Source organism: Ascaphus truei, chromosome 5, assembly GCF_040206685.1.
Source record: "Ascaphus truei isolate aAscTru1 chromosome 5, aAscTru1.hap1, whole genome shotgun sequence".
Taxonomy (NCBI): Eukaryota; Metazoa; Chordata; class Amphibia; order Anura; family Ascaphidae; genus Ascaphus; species Ascaphus truei.
Genome location: NC_134487.1, coordinates 269,036,942 through 269,055,928, shown reverse-complemented (window position 1 = coordinate 269,055,928; position 18,987 = coordinate 269,036,942).

The following is an 18,987-nucleotide window of genomic DNA, read 5'->3' as shown; positions in this document are numbered from 1 at the left end:
CTCCGAGGTGTCTAAAACTCCTAAGTCGAAACGAGAACGTAGGAAGGAAAAAAAAAGAGGTACACCCCCACCCCAGTTAGCACTGGCCACTACTCCTGATGGAGTGGGACCAGAGGGAGAAGAGTTGTCCGAGACAGGACCTGTTGATGCTCAGGTGTCCGAGTCACCCATGGAGGTAACCGGCCAAACTCCAGATGAGGAAGGTTTTGAAAGTCTAGAACTTTCCCTGACTAACTTTGGTAGGGAGCAGGCTAATGATCCCCAGTTGAAAAATGGGTTTAGCCATTCAGTAGAAGTTAATGGAGTCCCGGTAGAAGGGACAACCAAGGAATCCTATCCCTATTTTTGTATTAAAAATGACTTGTTATACCATGTGAGCCAAGAGGAGGGCCAAGAGATAGAAAAATTGCTAGTACCCAGTTCATTAGTAAGGAAGGTCCTGGAGCTAGCACACTCTCAATTATTGGGGGGTCATCTGGGAGTAGAGAAGACACAGCAAAGAATCCTAAAAAGATTTTACTGGCCAGGGATATATAATGCAGTAAAGAGATTCTGTGCCTCTTGTCCAGAGTGACAGTTGACAGCCCCCCGACCAAGTTTCAGGGCCCCATTGATCCAATTGCCTATTATTGAGATCCCATTTGAGAGGATCGCCATGGATATAGTGGGTCCCTTGGAGAAATCTGCCAAGGGTCATCAATACATCCTAGTGATCCTAGACTATGCCACTCGCTATCCAGACGCGTTGACTTTACGTAATACTTCCTCCAAAGCTATAGCTAAGGAATTGTTACAGGTATTCTCCCGACTCGGGATACCGAAGGAAATTCTGACAGATCAGGGTACCCCGTTTACATCTAAGCTTATGCGAGACTTATGTGTAGAGCTAAAAATACAGTCCCTAAGAACCTCTGTTTACCATCCGCAAACAGACGGACTGGTAGAATGATTTAATAAAACTCTAAAGATGATGTTGAGAAAGGTGGTTGCTAGTGATGGGAAAAACTGGGACACCTTGTTGCCTTATCTCTTGTTTGCTATCTGAGAGGTGCCACAGGCCTCTACAGGGTTTTCCCCATTTGAACTCTTGTATGGGAGACGCCCAAGAGGGATTCTGGATAGCCTCAAAGAAGAGTGGGAGCAACAAACTGTTCCAGGGAAAAATGTCGTCCAATTTGTAGAAGATTTGAAAGAACGTATTGCGCATATTACCCCCATAGTCAGACAACATTTAGAAGAGGCACAGAGGGCCCAACAGAACCTTTACAACAGACAGGCTACGGTTCGCAACTTCCGACCAGGGGACCGAGTAATGGTGCTTGTTCCCACGGTCGAAAGCAAGCTGTTATCACATTGGCAGGGGCCATATGAGGTTCTAGAACAGGTCGGCCCGGTGAATTATAAAATTCGACAGCCAGATCGGAGGAAGGTAGAGCAAATCTATCACATATATCTATTAAAATCCTGGAAGGATAGAGAGGTATGTCTGACGGTAGTAGCTAATAAATCCGGGAAAGGGGAGGAACCACTTGTTCGAATATCGGCAGAACTCACCCCTGAACAATACAGAGAAGCTGTGGACTTGGTAAAAAGGAACAGGGATGTATTTTCCAGTGTACCAGGGAAAACTAGGGTGATTTCCCATGATATCGTCACCAAGCCAGGCGTAGCCATTAAGATAAGACCCTATAGAATCCCAGAAGCCAGAAGAGGGGCTATTCAGTCAGAGGTAAAAAAGATGCTAGATTTAGGCGTAATTGAGGAGTCCCATAATCAATGGTCCAGCCCTATTGTCTTGGTACCTAAGCCAGATGGGTCAATACGGTTCTGTAATGACTTTAGAAAAGTAAATGACGTCTCGAAGTTTGATGCCTATCCTATGCCACGGGTAGACGAGTTAATTGAGAGGTTGGCGAGGGCTCGTTTTCTAACCACTTTAGATCTTACAAAGGGTTATTGGCAAATCCCCTTAACAAGTTCAGCAAAAGAGAAAAATGCCTTCTCCACACCTGATGGTCTTTTTCAGTATACTGTCTTAACCTTTGGTCTTCATGGGGCACCTGCAACCTTCCAAAGGTTGATGAATAAATTGTTACACCCACACTCGAACTACGCCTCAGCGTACTTAGACGATGTGGTAATTCATAGTACAGATTGGAACTCACATCTACAAAAGGTTGAGGCAGTGTTGAGAACCTTTCGGGAGGTGGGTCTTACAGCCAACCCAGCTAAATGTTCAGTCGGCCTAGCAGAAGCAAAAAATCTTGGCTATGTTGTGGGAAGGGGGACAGTAAAACTCCAGCTCAATAAAGTTGAAGCCATTGAGAGTTGGCCCTGTCCCCTTAAAAAAAAACAGGTTAGGACATTTCTAGGCATTGTAGGTTACTACAGGCGATTTATACCCCATTTTGCAACCCGGGCAGCACAGCTTTCAGATCTAGTAAAGGCAAAGGCACCTGATGTTGTAAAATGGAACAGTAATGCGGAGACCGCATTTTTAGACCTACGTACAGCGCTCTGTATTCACCCAGTCTTCTAGCCCGGATTTTACTAAGGAGTTTTTTCTGCAAACGGACGCCTCCGAAGTAGATCTCGGAGCAGTACTGTCCCAGTTTGTAGGAGAAGAGGAACACCCGGTCCTCTATTTAAGTCGCAAATTGTGTCCCAGCGAACAAAGATATGCCACAGTAGAAAAATAGTGTTTTGCCGTAAAGTGGTCAACAGACACATTAAAGTATTACCTGTTAGGCAGGTCTTTTACGCTCATTACAGATCACGCACCCCTCCAGTGGATGCATAGAAATAAAGAAAAGAACTCGAGAGTTACCCGTTGGTTTTTGTTGTTGCAACCTTTCAACTTCACGGTCCAACATCGGCCAGGCATACTGCACGGTAATGCTGATGCACTCTCTAGGGTGTACAGTCTCGGTGCACGGGCCGCTCCACTCGGTAACGTTACGCTGGGAAGGGGGATATGTGACAGGGTCATTGACTCAGTATATGTTAGTAGGAGATGGCAGTATGCATGCTTTCTAGTAGAGGAGGGGTTAACCCAGCTTGTTAAGCAGTCCACAGGTGATTCAAATTAAGCTAGTTCACCTGCTTTAAAACAGGAAGAGGAAATGCCTCTGGGGCGGCAGTCTCTCTCTCTGAGGTGCAGAGAGAAGACAGAGGAGTGTTGACAGACAGACACAAGCTGCCCAGATTGATCCGGTCCCAAGGGGGGGAGAATAAAGCTGCCAGGTAAGGAGCCAACTGCTATTGCTGAACCTTGTTGGGCTGGACTAGGTTAGCTAGCCAGCCAGGTAGTTAGCCTGCACTTTTGTTTAGTCAGTGCCCCGACCGGGGTTAGGATTTTGTTTACGTTTCAATTTAAAGGGACAGTGTACCCATTGTTTTAGTTACCCTTTTTGGACAAATAAATCCACCAGCACTATTTCACCAGAAAAGTCGTGTTGTCTCCTCACTTACCGTGACCATCCTGCCACAATATATATATATATATATATATATATATATATATATATATATATATATATATATATATAGACAAGAAACAACAGCGCAGATATAAAACAATATGTTGAGTATGGTTAAAATATATTGAAAACAACACTCTTAGCCAATCAATCAATAAAAGGTATATACCCTTCCAATCTACTAACCCTACAGACTTGCAGCCAGATTAGGTCTGCGGCTCCACAACGCCGCTGGGAATGTATAGCAAAGAATGACCTAGGCGCACATGTGCAGGGGAAGAGAGGAAAAAAAGAGAAAAAAAATCATAGGGCAGTATATTAAATCAATCAGATATAAATCGGTGAGATATGCACTTACACTAGTATGATCAATTAAAGCCTTTAATCCACTTAGGGACTCCCGAACTCAGCTCCTGTAGTTCGTCTGTTTCTTGGCTCCTGGGTCTTTAGAGGAGTTTGTCCTTAAGGATCCTTGCAGCAATCGCGTTGTGTCTGTTTTAGCAGACTATACCTTGATATGGATCTCATACAAGAGGATGGGTAGGGAATAAAAGGAGAAACATATGTGAAAAACCTTTTAATAAAACATCTAAGGATAAAAAAGAAAGGTATTTAACTCACATTCTACGAGTTAAAAACGAGCAGTAGAGAGTGTTTAGCGAGTCTCTCACACTCGTGGTATAGAACGCCGACTTCCAGACCTCCTCACACCGGCGGCTGCTTCCGCATCAGGTGATCCGGCCCTGCACGGTTCTCGCGAGATTTCCCTCTGTTGTATTTACCACGAGTGTGAGAGACTCGCTAAACACTCTCTACTGCTCGTTATGTCGGCGCGGAGGCTTGCGCATGCGCAGACGCGACGAGGCGGCCAATATAGTGAGCGCGAAGGGGCAGAGATGGCGCTCCGTAGTGCAGGGACTCCCCAAGGTTGCGCAGGCACAGGAGAGAGCAGTGGCGGCCATTACAGGGTTGCACAGGCACGGCAGACATAGCGCACGCGGCCCTAATGTTAAAGAGGGCCATAACGGACTACAACTCCCAGCAGCCTCTGGGGACTGCCCTTTCACCCACATCACGTGCAGCCAGACAGCAAATAGTGTTGGCAGCTTCTCCTTTTGGAGAAGGATACAATGTTGCACAGAGACCACGCTAGTCAGTTGGATCCAGGAAGAGATTGGGGAAGGTAGTGTACAGAGAGCAGGGCTCTGCAGTACTAGGCAAGACAAACCCCAGTCCCCAGGTACGCCCCACTCCCCACTATGTTAGTGGGTAAGTTCATTGGGAAGGCCCCTTAGGTAGGGACCCTGCCGTTAGCTGAGTGAATTTAGTTAGTGATACAGCTGCAGTGCTGTGTGCTCTGACAAGAAGAGACAGTGTGGCTTTGAGTGCAGCCACAGCAGTTAGTTTGGCAGTTTCAGGAAAGGCCCCTTTCTGTGCAAGGGGGGGTGCTTTCTACAGTTCAGTATTATGGGATATCACCGGTGCCAGTTGCACGCGGTGATTGCAGCCTGCGTCTGGGCTCAGACAGGCTCTACAGTGAGAGACATTCTGCGGGTGAGACGCTCCACGAGGGAGTCACCTCACGCGGAGGTGGGACACCGCGGAGGCGGATTCCTGTTACTGCGTCAGATTCTTTTCGAAGTTCTTTACACCCGGGCACGGACGGATATCTATAAGTACACCAACTATACACACGTGAGCAGCGCTGCCACACATCTTGGTGGGGGTCCAGGACACTGGGACACTGGTGCAGAGCACCCGATTATTGTGGGCACTGTATGGTTGTGTTACTATTGGGCGGAGAGGCCAAGGGTCTTAACCAAGGGGATATTGGTGCCCTTGCACCCAATGTATGTTTTGTTATGCATAGAGCTGTTGTTACTCTAAATGATGATACTGTGTGTTAGGTTACTGATCCCTATAGTAAACCCTTTTAGCCATAACCTTTGGTGTGGGCTGGTTACATTATGGATGTTCCTATGTGAGGGCCATTCTACACTCCTAGAATCTCACATAGGTGGAGGCGCTGATTGAAGACACGTTCCAGAGAAGCAGCCCAGGTTCCCAGCAAGCGGAGGCTCAGGCCTCTTGTGAACCTGCAGGTATAGCACCACACCTGGTAACATAAAGGTTTCCCCTCACATTCAATCTATCTGCGATTGGGGGGGGGGGTGGAATAACCGTTACATATGTAGCCCTCTTTCCCCCACCCCTATGTGAGATAGGGGGTGTGTGACTGTAAATAGCTATCGGTGCTGCCCATTTACCTGTTTGGCTCGCAGGAGCCTAAGCCTTCGCCACTAGAAGCCTGGGGTGAATTACTCATATTACTACTATATGGTGCAGCGCCTCCACCTGCGATGGCTCCCAGCAGATCAGGAGTTGTTCCTCTCAGGACACATACAAATGAACACATACACTGGATGTGAAATAGCAAAGGGCTTTACTGAACATAACATATCTCTTAACGCTCTAATGTACTGACATAACTCTATGATAATATCTTATCACTCTACCCACTAAAGACACAACTAGCCACACACCTTGCAGGGCTTTGTACCCCACACCTTATTCCCTGAGTCCCAAGTGTCCCAAGAGTTATGCAACCCACCCCTTAGGCGTGATCAGTGCCTGTGTGGTACCAGTAATGGTGGTGCACTTGGTGACTGTACCTGCCGAGTGTGTCCACACTCGGTATGATGAATCTTCACAAAGTATCCGCTGATCATGCGATGAAACCTGCCTCCGCGTGGGGTGATGTCCCGCCAGATGCTCACACCGTGAAGACTCTCTTTCCCGAAGAGGTCTGTTCCCAGACCAAACTTGCCAGGCCACGTGCACACAGCTGTGTCCCTGACTATATTATAACACACCTGACTGCTGAGGGGATCCGCTCCCTATCTAGGGCATGTTCCTGTAGCAGCACCAACCTTTCAATGACTCAGGGCCTAACTGGGCCTGGGGTATACGGCCTAGTGTAGGGGCTACTTGCCTCCCTACACGCAGAGCTCCTTCTCCTTCTCTAATGTGACAGGTCCCTATCCTAGGGCCTGTCCCTGTGACCACCCACCCTCACTAGTGGGAAGTCAGGGCCTCAATTCTAGCCTGGGGATTCCTGTCCTAGGGCAGAAGCTCGCAGCTCTCTGCCCCCCTTCTTTCCCCCTCTGTATCCTCAGCCTGACTGCTTCATCTCCTTCACAGTCTGCTCCCTGACTCTGCTCACAACATTGTATCAAATCTCCTGCTGCAGTGAATCTGCAAGTCTCAGTAGCTGGCTGGCTGCAGGTGATAGGGATCATAGGGCATTCCCCAGAGGCTGCTGGTAGTCCACTCAGGACCTCTTTCCTATAGGGACCACTTGCGCGATCTCTACTGCACCTGTGCGAAGCTGTAATGGCCGCTGCTACGCTTAACTACGCCTGCGCAACCTCCCAGAGCTCCTGCATACTTGTAATGGCCACCGCTACCCTTGTCAACCTCAGCGCATTGCGTGAACCTCGCACCACAACCAAGATGGCGGCGCCCACCGGGAGAAGTCGTCATCCCCTTCCCCCACTGCCACAGGGGTAAGACAGGGGGCAAAGAAAAATCAGGGATACCGGGAGTAACCCCCTCACACTCTCCCCCTGGTGAAAATACCAATATCCCCGTTTGCCGGACAGCGTCACCCAGCACAAAGTTATAAAATAAAAATGCAGGGCATGATATATACAACTTATCACATATGCTTTGTATGAATTGGTACACCACATAACAACCACAGTAATACCCGAGGCCAGCTGAGTGTTAGCTGTTTGCTGAGACCAATTGTGGGGTGCCCCTAACTGATAATGTGGGGGTATCTCACTTTGACTTTTTTGAGCCTCCACCTCGGTAATCTCTTGGAAATCATGCTCTGGGGTATCAGTCACTGGTTCCGTACTACTTCCTCCCCCTGGTGGAAGGAATAGCACAGTGTCTCTTGGCCAGACCTTTACCCGGCCATCCGCGGCATGGATGTGGTAGGCCAGGAGATCTTGACCTTTTCCGCGGTCCACCACATGGTGAATGGAGTGCTCCTTTTTGTGCTTAAAGGAGGCAATTTTTACGGGTTCACTCACAACACAGTCCTTGTCCCTAAGCAGTTGGCAGGCTTCCACTGGGAAGCGAGCGATTAGCAAAGTCTCGGTACTGAATGTCTTTACTACATCCTGCAGGGGGTAAAGGGTTGGTGCCTCACCACTGCGGTGATTCACGGTGGCCAACAGGTCCTCGGAGACGCAGTCAGTTCCCACCTCAGCTGTCTTGGGACCTGTCCCCAACACTTCTGGGGAAGTCCACTCACTTTCTGGACACTCGGGAGCGTTGGATCCCAGTCCTGGGACCAATTGGGTTGGAGCGCATGGGCTCACACTCAGTTCAATCACAGTAATACTTATGGCAGCACTGGACATCATGATGGGGCTGTCTTTCCTCTTCACCTGGACGATAGGCAGTGGATACTGGTCCACTCGCACCACTGGACAGCGGTCTTCTGAGGGGGACACCACCGCCAGGACGCGATGCCGAGTGGAGCCAATCGCCCTGGTGGCCAGACTTAAGGAGCTACCGTGCTCCGCGGTCACCTGGAAGCTCACACCCGACACCCCTGGGGCAGTCAACTCACCCTTGTCGTCGTTAGGTACTGATCCCAAGCCTAGGACCAATGGTACCATCGTAGTAGGCCAGACTGACAGTGGTAGGGCACACGGGCCTACAGCAGGCGAGGCAAACGGCTCTTTGTCCTCAGCTTCACTTGTCACCTGTGGTTCCATCTGTGGTTCCGGCATTAGATCCGAATCTGGAACCGCGGTTAAGGCACACGAGCCCTCCGTAGTTGAGATAGGTTGGTTAGCCGCATCTTCCTCTTCCTCTTTTAGGAACTGTGCCTCGCAGCAAGCACATTTGGGTCCCCAGCTCAATTCGCCATCTGGAAAATCACACTTGGGGCATAGGCACCTGACGTACCTTTTTCCTTCCACTTTCACTACCTGAACCCCTCGTGGTCGCTGATAGGGATCAAAGTCCATACCACCAGAGAGTTTAAGGTCTTTCTGTAAGCACGGGCACAAAAGAAATTTTACATACAGTCCCTCTGCTGGCCAAACACCATACAATTGCAGATGTGGTTCGCTGCATCCTGTACTGTCTTTAGTGGAGACAGCAGTTACTGATTGAGAATCGCTGTGCTTTCTCCCCCTGGTGGACTCCAGAGGAGGAGCACCCTCTTTCACGGAGTGGTTCTGACTCTGTGCTGAGCTATTCAAAGCGCAGGGGCGGGGCTCTGGTTTTCGCGCCAGACCCGGACAGAATTCTGCAACAATTTCTTGTACAGCCCTGGTGCTCGCTCGACTTGGCGGGAGCCGCCATCTTAGGTGTGACTCACTGCTTGAGGGAGCCTCCATTTTAATCAGTCTCATCAATTACACTATGACTCTCTGCATAGATAGGGGGATAGCCTTCTGGTTTTCCTGGCATTTCAGGGTACATAACAGGACACCATACTTTAGTGAGGGTTCCATGGAGCAATATTTTGGATGGGCCTTGTGACAGGCTGTAATTTACACAAATCACTGGGTTTGAACTGAACGAGGCTTAGATATAATAAAGTATATTTTATTCCTTTGGATAGGTGAACACACGAAATAATACAGTAACAGACAAGAAGTACACTTACTTTGGGGTTGGGGGATGAGAAGTATGAAGCATAGCAATTCTCTCGCAATCAGGTACAATTCAGATGATATCAGAAGACAAAGGTTAAAGGGTGGACAACAGTTTATAAACCTTTTGTGCCCTATCCTTAACATTAAGTACAGTGGATTGGTCTTCAATTAACTCTAGCCACTCATTAATGTGGGAACACATTTTGATACATGCCCCCCTGCTAGCTGGTACATGTGCTGTAGAGCTCTGGGGTTTCATTTCTGTAGCCCCTCATCTGCATCAGGAATGCCAGCTAGTCTACCAGATTGGATTCCTGGCAGGATATTCTTTGTTGTGAGGTGTGAAATGGAACACTTGAAGACTGCTCTGGTTTGAGTAATCTCCGCCCTCATGTAAACAGTAGAGGTGACAAAATCCTTTGAACCATACTTAAGTCCTAGACATTGGGTCGCCTTTCTGGCCATATGCTACCCTGGTATGCAAAGGAATTTCCTCTGGGTTTTACCCATACCTTGGAACACAGTATGAAAGATAAAACATAAACATATTAAAATATCCGGTTCCTTTGGATCCAGCAGGTCCAAACTTCCCAGTTCTCAATGCCGGAACTGGGACACCCTATGGTCCAATTTGTGACTTGCTACGACCTTCGAAACCGGAGATACACAAATACACTTAAAACCGTTTCACATTTTAATATAAAAATCTCCGCTGTAAATTAAATCACGGTTTTTCACTAAATCCCCATTGAAAACAACGGGCTCCGCCGCCATAGACTTTCAATGGCAAACCGCCTCCGTTGGCGGCTATGGGAATCCGCCGCCATAGACTTTCAACGGGGCGACGCCGCCGTTGAAGTCAATGGGGGTTTTCCGCCGTAGCCGGTCAATGGAGATTGGCCGCCATTGGAGTCTATGGGAAAAGTCCCGAACTTTCAAGGGGGTCCATACTCCGTCGGGTTGGTCCAAGAGGGTCAAGGTTGGTTCTGCAGCGATACCGGAGCAGTGACTACAGATACCCCAAACCCTGATCCCCTGGACCCTCCGTAACCGGAGCTATGGATTCCCAAATTTCAGCTTTTGACAATTAGCCGTTTTCCTGAGCCGTTTCTGCCGCCGCCATTGGAACCTATGGCGCGACCCGCTCTTCTCAGTTCGACCCTTATCGGGGGTCCAGTATACGGGGACCCGGTTGTGGTCGAGTGGGGGGAGGTCTAGGAACTAGGGGCAGAAAGAATTTTATTCCTAGGTGCTCTAGAACTGTTTATTCCCACGCCACTTGTCGTTGAACTTGACTTGTTAAGTGATCAAAGCTCTCCTATTGAAAATGTATCCGCTTTGCGGTTTTGCGGTTTGGACGGCAGCCAACTCGTTCCTGGAAAGCTCTTTCGAGGATTTCCATTGAAGTCAATGGGCCCATTGACTTACAATGGGAAACCGCCGCTCCTCCTCTCAGACACCATCTGCTGATCTTCACAGGAAACAGGACCCAGCAGCAAGATTCACCATTGAAAACCATGGAGCTCCAATGGCGGCTTATGGGACCCTGCAAAATGGTGCCTGAAAAAGCGGGAAAATTACACAAAGGGCTATAATCACTAAACAACTATTAACCCTTGTACTCCCGGATGGATCCTAGTGTGTGTGTGATGTAGACACTGATTAAACCAGATGTTACATTAAATCAAGGGAACAGGGGAATACACATTTACATGTCATAACAAGGGTTAAATCTCATTTCTGGACCTCAGCCCAGTTAACCCCTTGTCTCCCTGGTGAGGTCAGGGGATGGCCAAATGGGGTGCAACCCCTTTAATACCGGGCTACCCCCTCTCTCCCTCTACAGGCCTCCTTCTCTTATTAAATCTTGTTCTGACCTCACCAACACTGAGCACCACACTCCGTCTGCATCTACGCAGCGGCCTTAGACATTTGCACCCCATAAGCCTGGGTACTGACCCAATATTAAGCAAATATCACATGAGGGAGTGTCAGCAGGAACTCGTCCTACAGCAAGGGTTTGTGAGGGAGAGACTTGCCCCTTTAATGCCCATTTGTACACTTCTTGGCAGGATGGCAATGATAATGAGAATGACATAATTTACTGAGTACGGGCACCCCAGGTCTGGCTCTCAGCAGCACCTCCAAATGTAGCCCTCTTTCCCCCACCCCTAAGTGAGATAGGGGGGTGTGACTGTAAATAGCTACCGGTGCTGCCCCTTTACCTGTTTGGCTCGCAGGAGCCTAAGCCTTCGCCACTGGAAGCCTGGGGTGAATTACTCTTACTACTACTATATGGTGCAGCACCTCCACCTGTGATGGCTACCAGCAGAGCAGGAGTTGTTCCTCGCAGGACACATACAAATGAATACATACACTGGATGTGAAATAGCAAAGGGCTTTACTGAACATAACATATCTCTTAACGCTTTAATGTACTGACTTATAACTCTATGATAATATCTTATCACTCTACCCACTAAAGACACAACTAGCCACACACCTTGCAGGGCTTTGTACCCCACACCTTATTCCCTGAGTCCCAAGTGTCCCAAGAGTTATGCAACCCACCCCTTAGGCATGATAGGTGCCTGTATGGTACCAGTAATGGTGGTGCACTTGGTGACTGTACCTGCCGAATGTATCCACACTCAGTATGATGAATCTTCACAAAGGATCCGCTGATCATGCGATGAAACCTGCCTCCATGTGGGGTGATGTCCCGCCAGATGCTCCCACCGTGAAGACTGTCTCTTTCCCGAAGAGGTCTGTTCCCAGACCAAACTTGCCAGGCCACGTACACACAGCTGTGTCCCTGACTATCTTATAACACACCTGACTGCTGAGGGGATCCGTTCCCTATCTAGGGCATGTCCCTGTAGCAGCTCCAACCTTTCAATGACTAAGGGCCTAACTGGGCATGGGGTATAGGGCCTAGTGTAGGGGCTACTTGCCTCCCTACACGCAGAGCTCCTTCTCCTTCTCTAATGTGCCAGGTTCCTATCCTAGGGCCTGTCCCTGTGACCACCCACCCTCACTAGTGGGAAGTCAGGGCCTCAATTCTAGCCTGGGGATGCCTGTCCTAGGGCATAAGCTCGCAGCTCTCTGCCCCCCCCCCCCTTCTTTCCCCTCTGTATTTTCAGCCTGACTGCTTCATCTCCTTCACAGTCTGCTCCCTGACTCTGCTCACAACATTGTATCAAATCCCCTGCTGCAGAGAATCTGCAAGTCTCAGTAGCTGGCTGGCTGCAGGTGACAGGGATCATAGTGCATTCCCCAGAGGCAGCTGGGAGATGTAGTCCACTCAGGACCTCTTTCCTATGGGGACCACATGCGCGATCTCTACTGCACCTGTGCAAAGCTATAATGGCCACCGCTACGCTTAACTGCGCCTGCACAACCTCCCAGAGCTCCTGCACACTTGTAATGGCCACCGCTACCCTTGCCAACCTCAGCGCATTGCGCGAACCTCACGCCACAACCAAGATTGCGGCGCCCACCGGGAGAAGTCGCCGTCCCATTCCCTCACTGCCACAGGGGTAAGACAGGAGACAAAGGAAAATCAGGGATACCGGGAGTGACCCCCTTACACATATATAACATGTTCATGCACAGACAAAAGAATAACAGATGTCAACAATATATAGTAAGTCAAATAAACAAAAATAGGTGGTGCCGTTTCAAAATGTAGAGTCCACCAAATCTCCAGTAGTCAGATCATTACACTTGCATAATTGCTTTATGTGTGATATCGTTTGGAGGGTATTTAGAGTTTTAACTTAGAAATGTGTAATACTGTATGACCATTTTTGCCCCAGTAATGAGTTTACGTACCTAATTAACTAGTTGGGAATATGTGGTGCCCTTTACTCCCATTGATAACGTTTATGACATATTTCATTGTTAACATATCCCTAATTCCCATCATGTGGATAACCTGTCTGCGGGGGAAATCTGTCTGTGGCCCTGAGGGTGACCATTTATTCCTGATTGACATGGACCGGCTTATCCAGCACTGGCTTTAAATATTTACATTTGTATAGACTCTAGAAGTGTTTCCTATGGAAAAGATTAATTGTAGGTCATAATAAAATGTAATGGGCCAACAAGAGAGGTGTTTATAAAAGTAATGGTGAGACATTGCATTTCTCATCTTCACACATGAAGAACTCTTTTGTTACATTAAAAGGTATCACTAATCTACACTTCTCCCTGACCAATATGGCTCTTAGAGATATGGTGTGTTGATTCTGTTCCTCCAAGTACAGAGTGAAATATAAGACAGAAGACCTGTAAGTTTGAATCGCTCATAACTTATTTTTATTGTTTACTTTTAAGTAAGTTGACATTTTCTGCAGAGCAATAGAATAACAGAGTAACCCAGACAAAAGAGACTTATGGTCCATTCAGTTGGATACCAATAGCGATTTGTGAGCAGTGAGTGATAGTTAAATCTTTTTTAATACTTACTACCAAAAGCTAAAGATAGTGAATGTACCCTTTGGTGGTGGCACATGTTGTATCACACACACACTGTTTAATGGTTTCAATTACCCATCCTATGGTGCAAAACCTCTTAGATTCTTTATTAAAATCTGGCATACCCAAATTAAAAGCAGTGCTTTAAACAGTGATTTTTAGAACATTATTTTTCAGAGCTCTGTTTAGATTTCCTCTTTTATTTGTATCTCTATTTATTTTTGTTTGTTTCAACATGGCTGGCCCAGTGTCTGCAAATCCATCTGATGTTTCGAGCAGTAAACGTACATTTTAAATTGGTATTGTAAGCAACACACAATGGGAGTTGTTGTGATGTTAATAACTGACAGCAACCATTATATCTATGAATACATGTTGATTGTGTGCAGTTATGTTGACATGATCATACCCACAGGTCATGATATTGTGACCACTTGGTGCAACACGGACTAAAAGCCAGATCCTCAGAAGTCAGTTATTGGCTTGACCCTTAACGAAGCTGCACATTCTATCAAATATCAGCTTCCCATAGCGTTCAAGAGACAGATATCCATTTTACAATGATTCCAGTATCACTGCTTTCAAATGCTAATGCAATATTACTAACATGTAAACCTGCTGTATATGTGAGACATTACATTGCCTTACTGAATAAAATAATAATAGCAATAAATATTTTTGTTCCAACCATGTGTGTAAATTTTTTATAACATATTCTAAAGTGAAATATAGTGCGTGCTATCATCAACAATGACACAATGCTTGGAATCAGGGCCGGTGCTACCACTAGGCGATTTAGGCGGTTGCCTAGGGCGGCACATTTTGGGCGGCCTCGGAAGCAGAGGAGGAGGATGGCAGCAGGAGGAGGACGGCTGGAGCTGAACAGGGCAGCATAAGAGGAAGATGGTGGGCAGGGTTTGTGGGAGAAGAGAACTAAAGACCATTTCAGTAGAGTAGGGTGGTACAGGAGGAGGGCTTTACTGACATCCGGTGGCTGCCGCTGCTACAGCACAGCTCCTCCCTGGCTGCCTCCTGTACTGCCTGCTCCTATCCCAGGGGTGCGCAAAGTTTCTGCACAGTACCCCCCTGCCTGTCAGCCCCAGTGCTTGCGCGCCCCCTTGCCAGTGAACCAGTGTCAACTGACGCCGCGGGTCATTTGACGTCACATCACATGACCCCATAGCGTCATTTGACATGCAGTACCATGGTGACGCATCACATGGACCCAACAGCGTAATTTTATGCTGCGTTACCATGGTGATGCGTCCAGAATTTGGCTGAATTCCGGTAAATTGAGGTTGCAGAGGCCTTGCACAGTCACCCGGCAATTCATTTAATTGCCTTGGGGAAGAGAGCGGGACTTCTGCAACCGCCGCAACCCCCAAAAAATATCACGCACTCTTTTTGCCCACCCCTGTCCTATCCCATTGTTCTCAGTCCTCTTCTGCTGCTGCCTGCTATCTTCCTCCTCTGCTGCCCTGCTCCTGTCGTTCTCTGTCTTCTTCTCCATCCACCGCCTGACGTTCTCCTCCTCTGTCATCTCCCGCTGCCCTCCTCTGCTGCCCTGCCACACCGAAGCCAGGTAGGTAATAGGTGATGGAGGTGGTGAGAGAAGAAGAGGTGAAGGAGGTGGGTGAGAGAAGAAGGAGGGTAAGAAGGGGAGAAATAGGGAGAAGAGAAGAGTGGGAGGGTGGTGCGAGAGGAAGAGGGGAAGGAGGGGGTGAGAGAAAAAGAGTAGGAGTCGGGTGAGAGAGGAAGAGGTAAAGGAGGGGTGAGAGAAGAAGGTGAGAAAGGAAGAGAAGGAGGGGGTGGGAAAAAAAAGAAGATAAGGAAGGGGATGAGAGGAAGAGGATAAGGAAGGGGTGAAAGGAAGAGGAGAAGGAGGGGAGTGACAGGAAGAGGAGAAGGAGGCTTTGAGAGGAAAAGAAGAAGGAGGGGGTAAGAGGAAAAGGAGAAGGAGGGGGTGATAGGAAAAGGAGGAGGAGGGAAAATCAGAAGGACGGGGTGAGAGGTAGAAGGAGGGGGTGAGAGAAAGATGAGAGGAGTGAGAGAGGAAGAGGAGAAGGGAAGTGAGAGAATATGGAGAGGGGGTGATTGGAAGTGGGAAAGGAGGGGGTGAGTGGAAGGGGGAAAGGAAGGTATAACAGGAAGGGGAAAAGGAGGGTGGTTGAGAATGAGGGGGAGAAGGGGGGATGATTGAGGAGTGGCAGGGGGTGAGGGGAGGCATGATAGGACGGTGACAGGAGGCATAGGAGGTGGTTGAATACCCTTGCACCGGCCCTGCTTGGAATTAATATATTTTGACTAATATTAGACAACTGATATAGCAGGTAATAGCTCCTGTGGCCCATGAACCTTTTTATGTGTAACTACTTTATTGTAATATCCATGCACAATTGGAAAACAAATACACAATCCTAGCGCTCCTCCCGAATTGGCTTGCAATTTACTACTGACATTTCTACATTTTGAACAAAGTCTAATAACAAAGGAGCTATTGAGTTACATCTTTTGATCAAAACATGATTCAAGCCTGCTAACTCTGTTAAGGTAAACACCAATTTAGCTTGTTCCTATACTGAATGAATAAAATTTCTTATTGTCCTATGGACTAAACTTGCTAAAATATGTGATAGTATCCTGAAGGGTTACATGAATGAAGTATAATGCGTTTTGTGATATAGTGCAATTAAAACCTGCCATAAGCTAGTAACAAAGTTCCCTGATTATGAAGGCTAAATGTGGGTGCACAAATTCCCTAGTGAAGAATAATAACACAAACTGTACACATCTCTCTTATTTCTGTCAGCCACAGACACTCATTACCTCTTCAATGGAGAGTGACGTTTAGACTGACACTATGACGGTGAAGAGGTAGCCAGGCTCACTTATAAAGGTTAAGCCTGTTTGGTTACCTCTGATCCATGTTTTGAGGTTCAGGAGTGTCAGCTCTTGGACCCAACTGTTGTAAAAGCATTACCTGTAATTATTTGACTCATCACTAGGGGTCCCTGCTTCAGCACAGCCCAGAAAGGTAAATGGGGCATAGGAATGTGAGGTGTACCTGAAACAATAAAGGGGTCCCTAGGTTAATGGTGATACCCAGTATATGCCCAGGTCACCCAGAACCAATATAGAGGTTATGGGGTGTACTCCAATCATCTATAAGGTTGTGAGGGGACTTTTAAAAGTTCAGCACTAAGTTTATTGTATAGAGTTTGGGGAATATGGCTAGTAAGAAATAACGTGCAGCTTCTTATTCTATTTCCCATAACCTACAGACTTAGGATATTTTTTAAGTGTATATTTTATTGAAGTGTGTTTTAAAACATATGCTTTGTGCACAGTAAAATGAGGCACAGGGATGAAAAGTATCCTTGTAGCTGAGGGAATCCCTAGGTTAAGGGGGGTACCCCAGTTAGTGCCAAGGTGTCCCAGGGCCTGTATTGCGTGTGTGGGTGCCCCAACCAAATATGAGATACCCCAAAATGTATGCTGTAATAAAGTATGGTTCATAAGGTGTTATACTGTATGTATAAAAATCCATGCAGTCAGCCTAAGCATTTGCATAGGAGACCATGATGTCTGCCTAGGCATCTGGCCCCAAAGGGAATCCCGGATGTCAAGGTGTCGGGCCATTTGGTAGCAAGGAGGGGAAGAGGAAAAGGCCCCAACAGTTCTTTCAGACTCTGAGGAGCCTTCCCTGCAGATAGCTATGCACCCTTCTCTGACATCATCAGCCAGATGAGCCCTCCTCTGATTGTCGACGGAGACATTTCTCACGCTTTGGATTGGGCTATAGAATTTTTTTAATGAAAGTCAGAAGTATTATAACCCCTTGTGTCCATTAGATAGTGTTTTCTCCAGTGTGTTCTAAAGATTCTCAAAGTTTTCTCCAGATGCAAGGATTCTAAATTTCAAGTCTCCAGCAAGAATAAGGCTGCTTCGGCTAAAGCTACATGGAATATTTTCTGTCCTTTTCTTGACCCTGTTAACAGGGGGAAATCCTTATTAGGATTCCCTGCACCTAGAGGAATCTAGCTTTATACCCCAGTCCCAAGTAAGTGTGTTTTGTGTAACATTGTGTGTTTGCCTTTTCCTGTGAATAAATGTACAATTTATTTCATTATCTTGTTTTGCTCAATGTATGATCCGGATAAAAAGGTGTCAATTGCCTGGTCTCCCGTGACAGACACAGAGGTGTATTATACCATTTTGCTCATTGAAAAATTAGTAAGGAGTTCAGAACCTGAAAGGAGGGGTCAGACACCTCCAAAGAACTGTTTAGCAAAACAGAACCAGGTGAGCTAAAACCTATCCCTATAACGGAATGTATCAGTAACACTATAATTCAATACTATTATGCAGCTAGGAATAGCATTGGCCTAACATTTATGGCAAACCGTAACATAGATCGTGCACTCCTCCATTTATAGAGCTGGTGGAAAGATTGGCCTTACATTTATGGACAACAAATACACAATTCCAGCACGCCTCCCAAATTGGCTTGTAATTTATTAGTGACATTTCTACACGTTGAACCTAAATCTAATAACAAATTAGCCATTTAATTGCATATTTTGATCAAAACAGGATTCAATTCTGCTAATCCCATCAAGGTACACTCCAAATAAAGCAGGTACCAATACTAATAGGAGGCTTGAATCATGTTTTTATCAAAATATGCAATTAAATGGCTCGTTTATTATTACTTGGGTTCAAAATGTAGAAATCATTAATAAATTGCAAGCCAATTTGTGAGCAGTGCTGGGATTGTATATTTGATTCCCATGAATCTAAGGCCATCTATTTCCTAGCTGCACACTCCATAAAGGGAGGAGCGCGGGTTCTATGTATTTGTTATCCATGAACAGCTGCATCATTTTTCCTATGCAGCTGGTGCTGTGGATAATACAGGGTGAGGGCGACAAGGACAAAGAACTATGTCACCATCATTTTGACTGTATATATTAAAAGGATGGTAGCAAATACTATACATGTTTCACTATCCTGAGCTTATTGACTAAATTTAACAAACACCTTTAACCCCCTTTACCAAAGTCGTACCCAACCAAAAACTCTAAAATAAATGGCATGGCAATAATATATGCTATTACTCAGGTGAAGAAAATGGCCTATAATGTTTTGTGTCATGCTGCATATGTAAATAGTCATATTATGATATAATAAAAATAATAACAAACACAAAATGTTAGGATTTTTTTTTAACTGTTACTTCACAGTATTTAGTATGGTCATATACTGTATAGCCAAAAAACAAAGAACATGCCAGAAATGGCTACATAACATTAATAAACAGATTACTAGTGGCCTGCTCTTTTCTG